Below are 14,960 nucleotides of genomic sequence, written 5' to 3'. Positions count from 1 at the left end.
AAACTCCTGAAGATGCCTAGCTCCAAATATCTCTCAGTGAAAATATATTCAACTCACTGAACAAGTCATCAAGAGACTTTTATGAAGTGTGTCTTTAAACACTGTTGTAGGTCCTACAGAAAGCTCCTAGACTAAAACTGAATATACTATAACAATTGTTTAAGAACAAAAGGAACAAACATGACATGAAAATTTTTAAGTTATGGGAATGGTGAATCTTTACTAGTGAAAGACTATTCCTAGGCATAGCTTCCACTCAGCATAAACACAGACAGCATGCAAGTGAAGTTATCTGGTATTTGCCAGCACTGATAATGATGAAGTTTTAGACAAGTTCTTGCAAGCACACAGGAACTCGAGCTTATTCACAGCACTATGGTGACAATATCAGTCCATCTCCCTTTCTTCAAATTTACGTATTATTTCAGGGTAAATAGGTTTCTGAGGCTTTTGCAGAGGCAAAAATCTTTTCCAATGTATCATCAATTATTTGACATCAGAATGCATCTTTAGACTAGCTGAAAAATATATCATCTCAGCATCCATTTTCCTGATGAGAACAGCCATGTGAGCTACGTACATCTCTTGTTTCCTTCCTGATATTTCTATTTGACAGACCTGAATGGTTTTAAGGATTCCACTTCTCACCCTTACAGCTTCACAGATTAATAACAAAACAGCTGTGCAGAGAAACAGCCTGTCCACCCAGCTGACCACCCTCCCAAACCCCAATAACCTTTTATTCGCACCTTTTTTAAGCCCTGTACAGACTATTCAATTGGGTTTTTGCACATTTACAAATATTAAACACAAAAGACACTAAGACAGTAAAATTTTACATCATAGTCACTTAAATTTCAGATTCTCAGAGTCTATTGCAAAGGCTTCACAATTTCTTTTTCTTAGATCATGAAATCTTTAGACTGCTGGTGAAAAAGCTTAACTGATAAGTAAAACTACTAACAAGTACAAACATAACCCCTCTGCAGCAACAAGCAATAGTGCACAACAGCTTCACAGGCCAAGTCTAAAAATGCCTTAAAAGCAACCAATCTTTCTAAAATTGTTTACCATATTAAATCCCCTTAAATTAATCAGTTTGAACTTTGACAGCTAGATGTGTTGATCCCTTGTGTATCATAAAATAAAATCACTGATCTAAAACAAAGAGGCTTAGAAAACTCAACTCTTGTAACCAGCAGTAGGAACTGGGCAGCCCAGGGCTCCCTAGGACTGCTTCCCCTGAAGGTGTGACATGGGAACACCTGGCACCTACATGGGTAGGTGTGCCCTACCATCACGGGAACACCTGGTGCTTACATGGGTAGGTGTGCTCTACCATCAGGGAACACCCAGCACCTACATGGGTAGGTGTGCCCTACCATCTACAGCAGAAGTCTCAGGTAGTTGTTCTCATCTCTTACTGTCACCACCATGATTTCTATGACCTTGCCTTGAGTCAAGAAGGTTCTGCACTGACTCTGTCCAACATGGTTCATGTACATACACTGTCACTGGCATGTATCTGGATTTCAGATAGTTTATCATTATTCCAATATTCCAAAGCCTCAGACTGAATTCTTGATGCCTCTAATATCCATTGTACAATCATACATCCAGGTAGGAAAATGCCATCATCGTGTCTCCTTGGTTCCAACAAATCACGCTTAAGGCCCATTTACTTTAGACACAAATCATTCCTCAATTTATTTTCCATCATACCAGGTTTTATTAGTGATTGACATTCATCACTCTCATTTATATAGCAAGTACTTTTGAAGTTCTGTGCTGGACACAGTTTATGCATTTAAAGCCAGTGGTAAAGTAACTCTTCCTTTGTTATCTGCCCACTGGGGATTGCACTGTATAAATAGGTTAAGTCAAATAAGTGCGAAGCCTAGCCACATCCACTCAGCTGAAAGACACAGTTCAAGGGCCTTCTTTCTGATGATGGCACTAGAGATAAAATCTGATGTTTTTTCAATCAGTTAGATTTATCCAGAAATGCAAAAGGCCAGGAGGGTGAATTTATGCTAAGCAGAAATAGGTAGGACAGAAGGGGTGACTTCATCCCAAATCAGAATTTATTTTGGGAAAGAAACAACTAAGAAACGAAGTGTAGCTGAAGAACCAGATCCCATCTCCAGGGAACCATCAGTCACCCTGGGAGTTAGTCTGGTTTGAGCCTGCTAGCTGAAAAGAAAACAGGAAAAAAAGCCATGCTGAAGCCAGACCTGAATGAGCAGTAACAACAAGGACTGTAACTGTTCCACTTTTCTATATCTGTCTTTAAGTATAGCAATTGATTTCTTACGCTCTTCACTTTAGTTGGGTAAACTGCTGCCGCTTTTACCTCAAAGCCTGTCTACTATTTACAGCAATTTCATGGGCACTGGCAAAGCACAGGCACCCCACTCCCCATCAAGCAGCAATTCTACAATGGGTGACATGTCAGTATGAGCACCCTTTGCGAGTATGAGCTACCAGCACACTAGCAACATGAGATGTTAGTGAGGAAGAGAGGAGTAAGGCAGACAAGTCTCCCACCAGTGAATATTAGCCAGGACTTTTGTATCATGCATCCAGGCACTAGGACAAGGACTATGTCTTATGGTACCCTCACAGAATGGTAACGTGAGCTTTCCGTCCCACACAGCATTTCAAGAAAACTCAAAGGGCAGCTGTTAAAACTGAGAAAGAAACACTGGAGGTACTACTGCCTTTCTGACATGTATATGAGGACATTCTCTAAGGTAGGAGGTTGAAATTTGCAGGTTCAACCCAGTAGCTGACTAGCTGGAGGAAGTTGCTTAGAATATTTTTTTTTTCAAAATGTAATTCAACAGAATCTGAGGACTAAGTAGTAGATCACGTAGTTTAATGAACCAAAAAGGACACTTGGAGAAGCTAATACACAAAAAATTGTGTCACAAAGAGGAACAAGCTGACTGAAGGCCATCTGACTTGCTTCAGCCTGACATGGTCAAGAAACTGTAAGCCATGACTGGCACTGTGCTCTCACCAAACTCAGAAGTCCTTTTGGAAAATAGTTTCTTTTAGTTTGTGTCCTTCAGTACACTAATGTGGTTACACTGCTTCACCTGCAGGTGCAATCTCATATTCGATCAGTAAATTGTCCAATGCAGAAAATTTCAGGAATGAAATTTTGACCATAGGCAGGAAATCACAAAGTAGAGGAATTAGCATTTCTATTGAGTAATTCATCTAGCCTATTTTAGAATCATCAGTTTTCCCTCGGGTTATAAAAAAATGCTAACTGAGTTTGTCTTTTTCTTGCAGAAAAGCTCAGACTACTGATACATCTTTTCCTATAATTTGTTTAGCGTTTCAAAGTGGCTAACTTTCCCTCTTTCAACAGGTGGCAGCTCAGAAGAGACACTGATTTGTGAGCTGGTTTGCTACTATTCCCTTCACAGACTAAACATTTTGTGAAAAAGCTCAGTTTCACACTAAGTAACTAAGATCTTGTGTGCATCCTTATTGACAGTTTTGGAAAACTCCATTTATTTGATTACTTCAAAACAGCCTCAGCAAACGCACTCTCTAAAGAGCAGGAAACAGCATCATAATTTAGAATGAGTACAGAGAAGATCTTAAATCAAAATAAGACAAAAGTAGTGCCCCTCAACAAAGCATTTGATCTAACTCTAGGATCACAAGACTAATGTGTTTTGATAGCACAAATTGAACTCCAATTGTCAAGCTGACATTTTCAAGAATAAATACTTTCCTGATAGAGGCAGTTGATGTGGCCATACCTCTGGCAGAAAGCAATCGATCCATCTGGTACTTGGCCTTCTGCCTGATCATAACAACTTATTATAAAGCACGGAATCCATTTACAGAGTTTCTGAGTCAATAGGGCTTGGCCCTGGGATTTCTCCCATAAGCTACAAATAATTGGGACAATTTACTATTAGGTTTAATGTTTTCCATATGGCAGAAGGAGCCTTTTACAGTGTCTTTCCACCTAATAAACACAAAAGTTTACTAGAATCAGTTTGCTACTTTTTGTAAAAATATGACACCATTTAGCAGAAAAATACGGAATAACCTGAACTCCACTAGCTATGTCACCTAATATATTAGCTACTTAGAGAGCAATTTGCAAAAAGAAGGGACATAATTTAGAGGTTCGAAGTGTAGGATTTGAATGAATGTGTCTGGGCGAATAAGGTCCTTGACTGATGAGGATAAATGAAAATTGATGTTCTGCTTTAAAAAAAAAAATCAAGTAAAATTTAAGAATAAATTGTAAGTAAGAATTTATGTTCTTGGAATGACTTCTAATTTTTCAAAGAAGAAGAAATATTTTAAGACACGAAGAAAGGAACAAGCTGTGAGTTCAGGCAACAACTTAAAAGGTACATAAAAGCATTTATATTGCACCCTTAGGACATTCTTGTAGCTTCCAGAATACCATGGGGGTTTTTTCAGCTTCCTTAGAAAAATGAAAATTTCATATTCTAGGAATATAGAAAAAGAACCCTATGGTGAAGGCATTCAAAATCTTATAAAAAACACAATCATTATTTTGGGAAGAAAAATTTGAAGGGACTGTGAAGTCCTTAACCAAGAAAAAAGACTGAACATCATGCTCATACTATTCATGCTAGAACAACAGCAATCATTGAACCATTCGCTATTGGCTATTTCTGGTTTGGTATTTTTTTTTTCTTCCTGAATATTTTCAAAAGTGGAAGAAATGGAAGGAAAACAGCAAATGGTCTTTCTGTAACAGAAAAGGCAGGATTTATCTCTAAGCCTTTGAATCATCTGAGAAGAAAAGCACTGTACGAATAATCAAAAGTGAGTAATAGTTCATGGTCCTTAAATAATGAGATGTTTTAAAACAACTATGCTATCAGAAAGCACCTCAACCCAGTTCCCTTAAGGAATCTCAGAGAATCCTAAACCTGAAGCACTCAGAATCACTTCTCAACTTCCAAAAATTATGCCCCTTGTATTTAACATTTTTTCTGACTCAGGTTTATCCAGCTAGCCCCAGTCTGATGAAGATTTCAAGGACAATGTGTGTTGATCCTGATACCTCTGACTGTAACAGTTTACTGAATTTTTCATGCTTGCCAGATTAATGACTGAATGATTAATCATATTTTATATGTCATCCCAATAGCTGTTGGTCCCAAGCAACTACTGAGAATGCACCTTCAGAGGTGAAGAGCAGATATCCATCCCCAAGACACGTGAGACAGATCCAACATGATAGGGTGATATTCACCTACACATAAAAAATATAATCAATTTATTTAATTGCCATCTACCTCTTCTGCTATCCAGTCAAGGCATTAATGGAGATTAGAATACTTCTACCCTGCAGAAGATTATAAATGAGCTTTACATTGTCCACCTATCATTACAGTTGTTCCAAAACTGCAAAATTCCAAAGCCTTTACCATATCAACATACATTTACGAAAATCCATTTCTGAATCATAAAATTTAATTCGGTATGAAATAACTTTTGAGCGCATGATAACAAAATGCTATAGGGATTGTGCAATCTTGGGCTTTTTCTACCTGTTAGCAAAATTACATGCTAGATCTAAAGAAGTCTTTTAGTCACTTTCCCCAGTAAGATAAAATGAAGTACACAGTACTCTCAAGCCCAGCCTTTTATGCTTGGATGATTTTTTTCTGGAGTTTAGCCAGTATCTCTTAAAAAAAATCACACATTTGTTATGTGAGTCACGATCTAACCAGCAAAAGACAACATGAGAATGAAGAAAATGTTTCATGGAGTTATTTTTTAATGCAACTTTCTCCTCTAGATTTTTAATTCAATTTTTAAAGTTTAAATGCTTTTAAGTGACTTATGAGCTAGACATTAAGTATTCTCTGACCAATATAAGTAGCTTCTTAATGACTGTTTTAACAAAACTCTTCTGATCTTTCCATTAAAAAAAACTTACAAAACCTTAGCTGACTTCTGATTATTTTTAAATTAGACCTACTGCCATCTTTAGCTTTTATTGCTGTACAGTGAAACAGTAATTATTCTGAAATTATTTTAGTATATAATAGCCTCCCACATATCCTATTTAAACACCTATTAATGAATTCCTTTAATATGCCAAATATTGAATTCATATTTTTGGGTTCTCTCATTTAAATAGCATAGATACAAGTTTTTCAATGACAGTAACACCATGTTTTCAAGGTACTGATATAATATAATTAATTCATGTACCTCAAAAAGAAGTGGGGAAAACATAATCTTTCAAATTACTTACACCATTGCAACTGACCCATTATTTACAGAAAACCTTTCCTGAAGTATCATTTCACTACTGTTCTTGACGATTTGTGAGCTTATTACATTTCATACTTCCATCCGAAGCTCACAATATTCGACATTTAGACAGGAGGACTAGATACATTTCCCTGGAACTGTCAGACAAATCTCATTGTTGGAATATGTCCTGAATAGTGATTCACCCGCAAATTAAAGCTCCCAATTCAATATAACAGCATCTAATACAAGACATGGATTAATTCTTATAAGATCACATAATAAAAAAGGCAATCAGAAATTCACTTTATGTCATTACAATGAAAATTCATCATGCTTTTCAATTCAAAACTATCACAGGCCTCATAAATTTGCTGGAGTTTAAATCTGGTGCCAAAATTCCAGTGCATGAACAGTATTTTCCCTCCACTGGAAGAATTTGATTCCAGGAAATATTCTCTCTCTCCTTCTTCACCCTGTTCTCCCCTACTTTGTTGAATTATTCAGCGAGTTAAATTTAGCTATGACAGATAAGAGGATGGGTGGACAAAAAACCAACAATGCAGATACCCAAAACCACACAGTTATGTGAGTAAACACAAGTAAACATCCTAACAGAGATACAGCTCACATCTGGTTTCTTGCTACTAGAGCATATTTCATTTGGGGAACTTGTATAAATTAAATGAGCAAAAAATGGTTTTGGTTGGTGTAAGGTACATTTCTCCTTAAGAATACATATGACAAGCCAACTGAACAAATGCCTTCCTCCATAAATGAGGTCTTACTTTTTTTCATTTCCCTAAGAAGAAACCAGAATTATTGCTCTCCTAGATTAACATCCTTCTTTCTTGCAACATGTTATATATATTTTTTTCCTTGCCACTAGGCAGACAGGGACATAATCAATGGAGAACTTGTTTAGTCCAGCCCCTTTCTGCCTTTTCCTAGTCAACCGTTAAGTATAAACCGAAAGGTTCAGAAAAAGTTCCTATCTCCATGAATACTCAGAGAAAACTAAGAACCAATCCTTCTCATCCAACTGTTTTATCATTGCAATATTTTTTAATATCCTTTGCATTTCTGCTTTTTTTAACAATTTCACCGATTGAGCCAAGATGTTCCAATATAGTCTCTGGATCAGTTATAATACACTTAAGCCTTTGAAATTCTGGGCAAAAATATGTCATTCATATTGCCTATCATCCAAATAACCCACTGAAAACAGCTTATTTAAATCTTCATTCCTCTGATCAAGCATGACAAACACTTTTTCTTCTACAAATGACATTATGAAAATTCCTTGTAAAGACACCGTCTCTTTCTCAGCTCAGAGTTTGAGCTGAATTAATTGTTGTTTGTCTATTCTACCTGGTGTTCTAGCATTTTCTTTCCTCATCCTCTTAATTGCAACAAGATTTACAAATCAAGAAGAAACATTAATAAATTAGAGATTGTTTTTAGACGGTAAAAATACAAACCAACATCAGAGCACATTTAATTGTAATCTCAGGAGGAGATGTCCTGGAAGATCTGTGAAGTCATGTCATGACAGAATTACACTTTCAAAACTATATCACCAAAAGCAAACAGCAGACTATTTTCTATTGACTATCATATATCAGATGCACCATAAACCCAGAAAAAAAGAAAACATGAAAAAACTCATCTGCCACAATATCATAAATAGTCACGATGATGGGATGGATGCGCAGAAAGTTGAGATCTATTTTAAACCTCAGTAATTACAAACTAGTTTTTAAACATACTCAGAGGAAAGGATCAGCTTTTTTGCAGAAAATTTGGAAGACAAAAATAAATTTTCTGGAGTGGTGTGAGAAGTACATGGTCTGTTTTCTCACAGTCTGCCTCTTTAAACTCAAACCATCTCCCAAATAATCTATTTCAACCCATCCTAAATGGGTAGCTAGCGGATCAGATATTTAGTAAGCAGATATTAATTCTGAATATCCACTAAAAGTGGAAAATTGAAAAGATCATTATGGGTGACTGCAAAAGATTAAGTCACCGGAGCAGCATTAAAGAACACAACAGTAGCTGAGGATGTAAGTAAAGCAGAATTTGGAATCTTGCACCTGCAAATCACAAGTTCAAATATAAACTGGATTGAAGGATGATGAGAGATAAATTGTTTGTCTCAGTTTCAGTCCAAGTGGAAAGTGGGCATTTATTAAAATCTTCGTAATGTGTACCACTGACTATCTTATCTGAAGCCTCAGCAAGGAGACCTGTGATTGAAAAGGTCTGAGAGAAGAGAAATTCATCTTTAAAAATGATTCCTATAGAATAGAGACAGAGCACAATGGCAGGATAATGCACCGAGCCATACAAGTTTTGTGGGCAATACTAAAAATAATTTAAGAACAACTGCAGCAGAGCTGACTTTCCATTATATATATTTTGATGCTAATCTTACGTAATGCATTTGGTGCTGATCAGCATTACAAAGATCAGTGCTCTAAAAATATCTGAACATGACAGATAGATAGATGCTCCTCAGCCTATATCTCCATCCATTAGATTCACTAAAAATAGAATATTAAATTACAGAAGGGATTGGTTGCACGGGCATCCAAAAAGGTGTCATCTGACTTGGCTCAAAGAAATATTTGGCTACCTGACGAAAGTGTTGAACTCCTGAAAAGAGTTAATATCCAAGAGTTTTCTTGCACCCATCCAGCAGTACCTGGAGTTGCCAACTAGCCACAATGCCACAGACAGCTGTGCTCTTTTCAAGGGCTAAAACTCTGGTAGAAACACCAAACGCTATCTCAAAATAAGACAAGTACGGCTGACAAGCATTACAGATAGAAGAACATGTTTAGGAAAGCATATCTTTTGAAGCTCTGGCAATCTAAGAAAATCTTAAGACAAAAAGCAACATTACTGTGGAAGAAATCAGCGTCTCCTAACTTTTGCCTTAGAGATTTATTTACATCAGAAGGAAGAAAGTATGAATTCCAGATGCAAGAAAAAAATTACCCCAATCTGTCAGCATTTTAAGCTTCCTCTTGAACAGATTTTGCATGTCGCTCTCATTCAGTCTCATTCATATATTGGCTATACCACAGCAATAAATTAAACACTGCCAGGAAAGGTTCCTGGGTCTGGCACGTGATCATCTTTACCGCTAATCATCTGTTAGGACACTCATTAGCAAGTTTTTTGGCCTGGGCCAACAACTACTCTCCCAAATACTCTCCAGGCTCAGGAGAGGCAATATTGCAGGGACTATCATGAAAGGGCGCCGGCAGGCAGCCATGTGCTTTGGGGAAGGAGAGCCCTTACCAACCGTGAGGCAGGCTGTCCTGTGCCGGCTGGCCACAGTGCCCAGGAATGCTCCCAGGAACCTTCTGCTGACTAGTATAGACGTTACTGTTACGTCTCATGTTGGTGGCTGCAAGAGTTCACAGCTAGGATGGCAAATTAAGTCCTGAGTGTCAGCCATAAACCTAAACATCAGTGTGGAGCAATTTAATACACAGCCTTTCTGCAGCAAAACCAGACACGTTTTGCTGATCCTTGAAGTGAGGCCAACACTAATCAAAACAAGCCTCGATACAAATTTGCCTTCAAACAGATGAGACCAAGCTCATTTACTTACATTTACTGTTCTGAGGACAGTTATATGCTTTTCTTTCCATACCCATGCTCTGTTTCAAAAGCAAATCCAGACCATTTGGGGACAAACAGTGAGTGATCAGGATATAACAGCATTTGACTGAAGGAGGGGTTGAAACAACAACAAATTGTTATGTTTTTCTACTTCTCATGCTCTTTTTTGTTATTTACTTTCTTAAACAATAATGCACTAAAAACATCTGTCATTAAGTACACGTTACTCATCATTATGACAGATAATAATACTTTACAATAACATAGTCCCAGTTTCACTATTTAGTACCAGTTAATTGAAAAGTAGATCTCAGTAAACTGCCAGAACAAATAAAGTTTAGAAATAATGTATATTAGTTTTAATCATAGAATTTTTATGTCAGAGTCACTTTACATTTAAACATTAATCCAATTAAAGATTCAGAATTGTTTTACAACATCTGAAATCCACTTTCACCATTGCATTGAAAAACAATGTCAGGCTAAATCAAAGCTTCCCAGTTATTTTTCAAGAACCTTTTTGTACTTGGCTAGGTACCCACATATTACGGCTCGTATTACTGCTCCAGTACTCTGCAATTGGTGCACATTCTAGAACCATGTATAACATTACGTAAGTCAGCTATTTAGTTAAGTAAATGTAAATAAATCTCAATACACTACTGAGATCCAGGATAGTGAGAAAGAGGCTGCCTACCCTCTATCCCAGATATCAGCTGATGCTGACTTTTCCCTCGAAACAACCCAGAACCTAAAAAACTCATTCACCAAAGAAAATCCATACAAATTTCTTTGTGTCCCGAGTGTACAGTGGTCCATTGGTTTGGGGATCAGAATAGAGAGTTCTCTCTCATTTTGCCTTTTGGTGTGTCTGGTACGAGAGATCTTCAATATGCGAATCAATGTCCTGCCCTCTGAGGATATCGGACAACTATTTCAGCTTGGTGTGGGGACTCTAATTTTTGAGGCACTCTTTAATCTTTAATCTCAAAATTCAATTCTGTTACTGGGTCTTTAGCATTTTAACTTTGAAATATATAAAATACACTGAGTGTCACCTTATGTTTTCTTAAGAAGGCTGAAGAAGAATTCTTCAAAACACCAGGAAGGACTGTGTTCTCTGTACAGTGCTTAAAAACTTCCAAGTGGCTTATACTAGGCAAACCTGATGATCAGAAATTCCCACAACCACTGTTCAGGGTAAAATCCTGATAAGAAGCCAAGCCTCTACCATGAGCTGTGGGCAAAGGATAGATTAGTAGCTCTCCCAGAGCACTGGCCACAGCCTGTATTTTGGGCCTTCACCCCATTCATCAGCTTTGGTAAAATGTATGACACAAGTCCAACCACATTTAGTTAAGGGAATAAAAAACCAATTCAAATTCTCTATTTCCTTCCTCCCTCATTACACCCACTCTCCTTCTCCATCTTCTGAGTGCTTCCTCTTTATGATTGCTTACAAGTCTGACAGTGGGAAAGATCTCCATTATATCATCTGCCTGCAGCCTCTTGTCTGCTGGAAAGATCCCTTTTTTTAGACAAACTTTTCTGAAACATATTACTCCATAAAATACAATATTCCATATTTAGGAACGTCTCCAATTATAGGCAATCACAACTCCCACTGATTTTAGCCTTATCTACCGTAACCTTAGGATAATTCTGCCTGGTGTAATACGGCCATGCAGATTCTCACTTTGCCTGTACTTCAAGCAGACATGAACTTGCTCTGCTTGTGCTCCAGGCTGAGTGAGAGTGTTGCGCTCAGCAAGGTGCCAAGGCTGAGCTGGTCACCCTGGCTTGGAGTGGAGCTAAAATGTGCCCTACCACCTGGAAGCACAGCAAACTAAGTTTGTGTTTGACTAAATCATGAAACCATACCATTACATATCCACATATCTATTTTTTAAGATAGTTTGATCCACCAGAAGTTGTCAGCACAATCACCCCCACCTGCTCTGAAAAGCAAGTAGGCAACCTGATTCTTCTAATCCTGCTTCTGCAAATTACTCTTTGCTTGTTTATTGGCCAAAATATACCAGGCCACTTTGTCTCTGACAGTGATGCCTTATGGTGGGAGGAGGCAGCAAGACACAGCCTCCACAAGACAACAGGAAGGATTGCCAGTGGGACTCTGATTGCAATTAATAAAGATAGTCTGACAGGATGACTATAACTCTAGGGAGGAAACTAGTAGAGGTCTCCAGGTTCAAAAAGTAGGAGAATCGCATCTTCTCTGAACAACTGCATTTTCATGTTCACAGCACAACACATTTCATCTATGTGCACTTGGTGGGTGTGTTAGTGTATTTCAATCCACCCACATGTCAAGCTGAACAGAAATAGCACAAAAGTAAAAGAACATACAGTACTTACATTTCTACTCACAATATGTGAGGTAACTGAAATCATCACTCTAAAAGTAGAAAGAATGCAATGAAAACCCCAACAATATATAGTTTGAAATAGTCCTGTGCTGGGAAGGGAATAAACTCTATGACTAAATAGGGTTCTTCCCTCTTCAATCTCTATAAGGACAATGGATATTGCAATTTATCTTGCAGTGGATCTTGCAAAAGTACACATCTTGCAAACTTTAAGAGCTTTTAACCCTCAATGTTTCGTGACTTCTCTCCACAAGACATCCAGTTCTAAGTATCAGTAAGAGAAATCAACAGGCAAACCAAAGCATAGTGATTGCAAAGTTGCAACAAAGAGATTTTTATTTATGAGAGAAACCACAACATCTCAAGTGCATTTAAAATTCAGCTCAGTAAATGATAAAATTACAGGTAATCAACTAGGGAAATACAGTTTTGTCTCACTTCCAATCAACAGGTGACTACAATTTTCATTTTTATATACATAAACTAAATCTGATTTAAAGTAGCATATGAGCAAAATCAAACATGAATTTAAAAGACTTCTGCAATCAACCAGGCCTCTTTTCCAAAAGTGAATAACCAAAATCTGTTCACTTCTTATCGTGGAAGTTTACTGCAGAGTATTACCCTAGAGCAGTGGTCTTCAAAGTGGGGTGCGTGCACGACAGGCTTTATGCAAGACAATCCATTGGGGTGCAGTAAGAAAATATCACAACTTCAATAGTACATGTATATAATTCATAAATAAATACACATATAATGGGGGTGCATGCTGAAAAAGTATTACTGACAGGGATGAATGACCAATGAAGTTTAGAGACCACTGCCCTACAGGATCCTGCCATGAGATTACTGCTGCCATGTCAAAGGTGTCTAATGAAGATGGTGAGATATAAGCTCTCAACTATCAGTTATACAAATGGGTAAAAATTTCTCTAGGAGGCAGATCTGTGAGCTCCTATCTTTTGTTAAGCAGCGTGGATTCTCAAAAAAACCCCAAATTACTCAACTTTTTCTTTGTTTTCAAGAAATGCAACTTACTGATTTCTCATTAATCTCTTCCCTCCACTGTACTTATTGTCAGCATTTGACTAAACAGCTAATTTTCCTTATTTGACCAGTTAAACAAGAGCACAACATCTTGTATGTGTCAATCAGGATGAGTAACAAGGTATTTGCAAATGAGAATGGATGACACCTCTGGAAAACTCTTAAATCAAGGAGAAAACTTAGTGTTCTTTTTTTATCCAGGCTACCTCACTTGTATGAAAAAGTGGCTAGTGAACAAAATCTGGCTCAGTAAGTAGCCATTACATTAAAAAGTAAGCAATGGATTACAATGTGCAAATGCATGTGAGGAAGATTTTGCTCTTATCCAAAACATGATGATCAGATTTGTTAATCTCTCTTCCAATCTGGGATAAGAAGGATGTAGAAATAGTGACTAAATGGAAATCTTGCTGTGTCTGTAATCATTATGAAGATGTTTGGGTTGTCTGATTTAGGGAAAATGTGAATAAGAAGAGACAAAATAATAACGGCACAGAGAAAATGTACCAAGCACCCTTCCTCAGCATCACCTAACAAAACACAGGATGGGTGGTGAAGTTGAAAGGTAATACTCTTAAATGAACAGAAATATTTTTTTTAATTTACTGCAATGTATAATTATCCCTTCAAACTCTGTATAGTAAGAATGTCTGCAATTACACTGAGTGAAATTAGTGCAATAATTCTGAAGGCTTAATGGCATACACCAACCACATCAAGCATCAGCAAGGGGTTATCTAAAGATTCACCCAATAGCAGAATATATCACCTACTGCTCACAGGTTATTTATATCTTATCTGAAATCGTTTGAACTGGTTAATACAAGAATAGGTCTCAGGCACAGCAACAGCTAAGTTCTTGGTGTGGGAGAAGCTGAAAACCAAAAGTCAATGGTGTATGAAGCCGCAAGTAACAGCAGCGTTTTGGATTCACAGGAAGATGACGCTTTTTCTTGGTTTTGCTTGAGTACTATATGTACAGATTGCTAGATGTTGCTTTTACTCAAAGGCAAAATCAAAGGTAAAGTTTTGAATAACATTTTTCTTGTTATTTGTCCTATCTAAAGCTAACTGAAGAAACAGCGATGAAATCTTAGTGAATTGCAATTCCTTTTTTTGTGAGATTGAATAAATAAAAACCCTGACATCAGAACATCTCAATATTTTTAGGAGTGCATGTTTCAGTTTTTCACCATTCAAATCTACCTGAAATATTACAACAACATTAAAAAAAAATTCTATTGACTCTTAAAAGCCCCCCCCCCCCCCCATCTTGTTTCACTGAGAATTCTGAGATTATTTTGTTTACTTTTAATTTGGAAGAGAACATGATTGTGAATTCCTCCAGGAAACTGAATTTCCATCTTTAGCACTGCTCTACTATAGCTACCAGAAATGAACCATCTGAGCAGAAACGTTACATGGTCACCCTTCTCAGCTTTAGAAAGCTATCATTGGAGGCTGGATTGCAAGACTGAATGAAGATTGCACTCTTGGCTACACCACTAAAACATAATGAAACAGTGCTGTCTGACATAGCTCCTGTTCTACACATGGTACACATTTCAGGCTCAATCTGTCTGCCCAAAAATAGGTACAAAAAAAAAGTTAAGATGT

The 14,960-nt window shown here is 37.3% G+C and overlaps 1 protein-coding gene across 3 annotated transcripts in view; it reads right to left on the bottom strand.

The window, feature by feature from the left end:
* The window catches only part of COG5 (component of oligomeric golgi complex 5), a 205,739-nt gene that overhangs the window by 26,549 nt on the left and 164,230 nt on the right, over positions 1 to 14,960 (bottom strand). The window lies entirely within an intron of this gene.

The sequence above is a fragment of the Strix aluco genome, chromosome 5 (genome assembly GCF_031877795.1).
Source record: "Strix aluco isolate bStrAlu1 chromosome 5, bStrAlu1.hap1, whole genome shotgun sequence".
NCBI lineage: Eukaryota > Metazoa > Chordata > Aves > Strigiformes > Strigidae > Strix > Strix aluco.
Note: the sequence above shows the minus strand (reverse complement) of the source record. Positions and strands in the feature narration are given on the sequence as shown.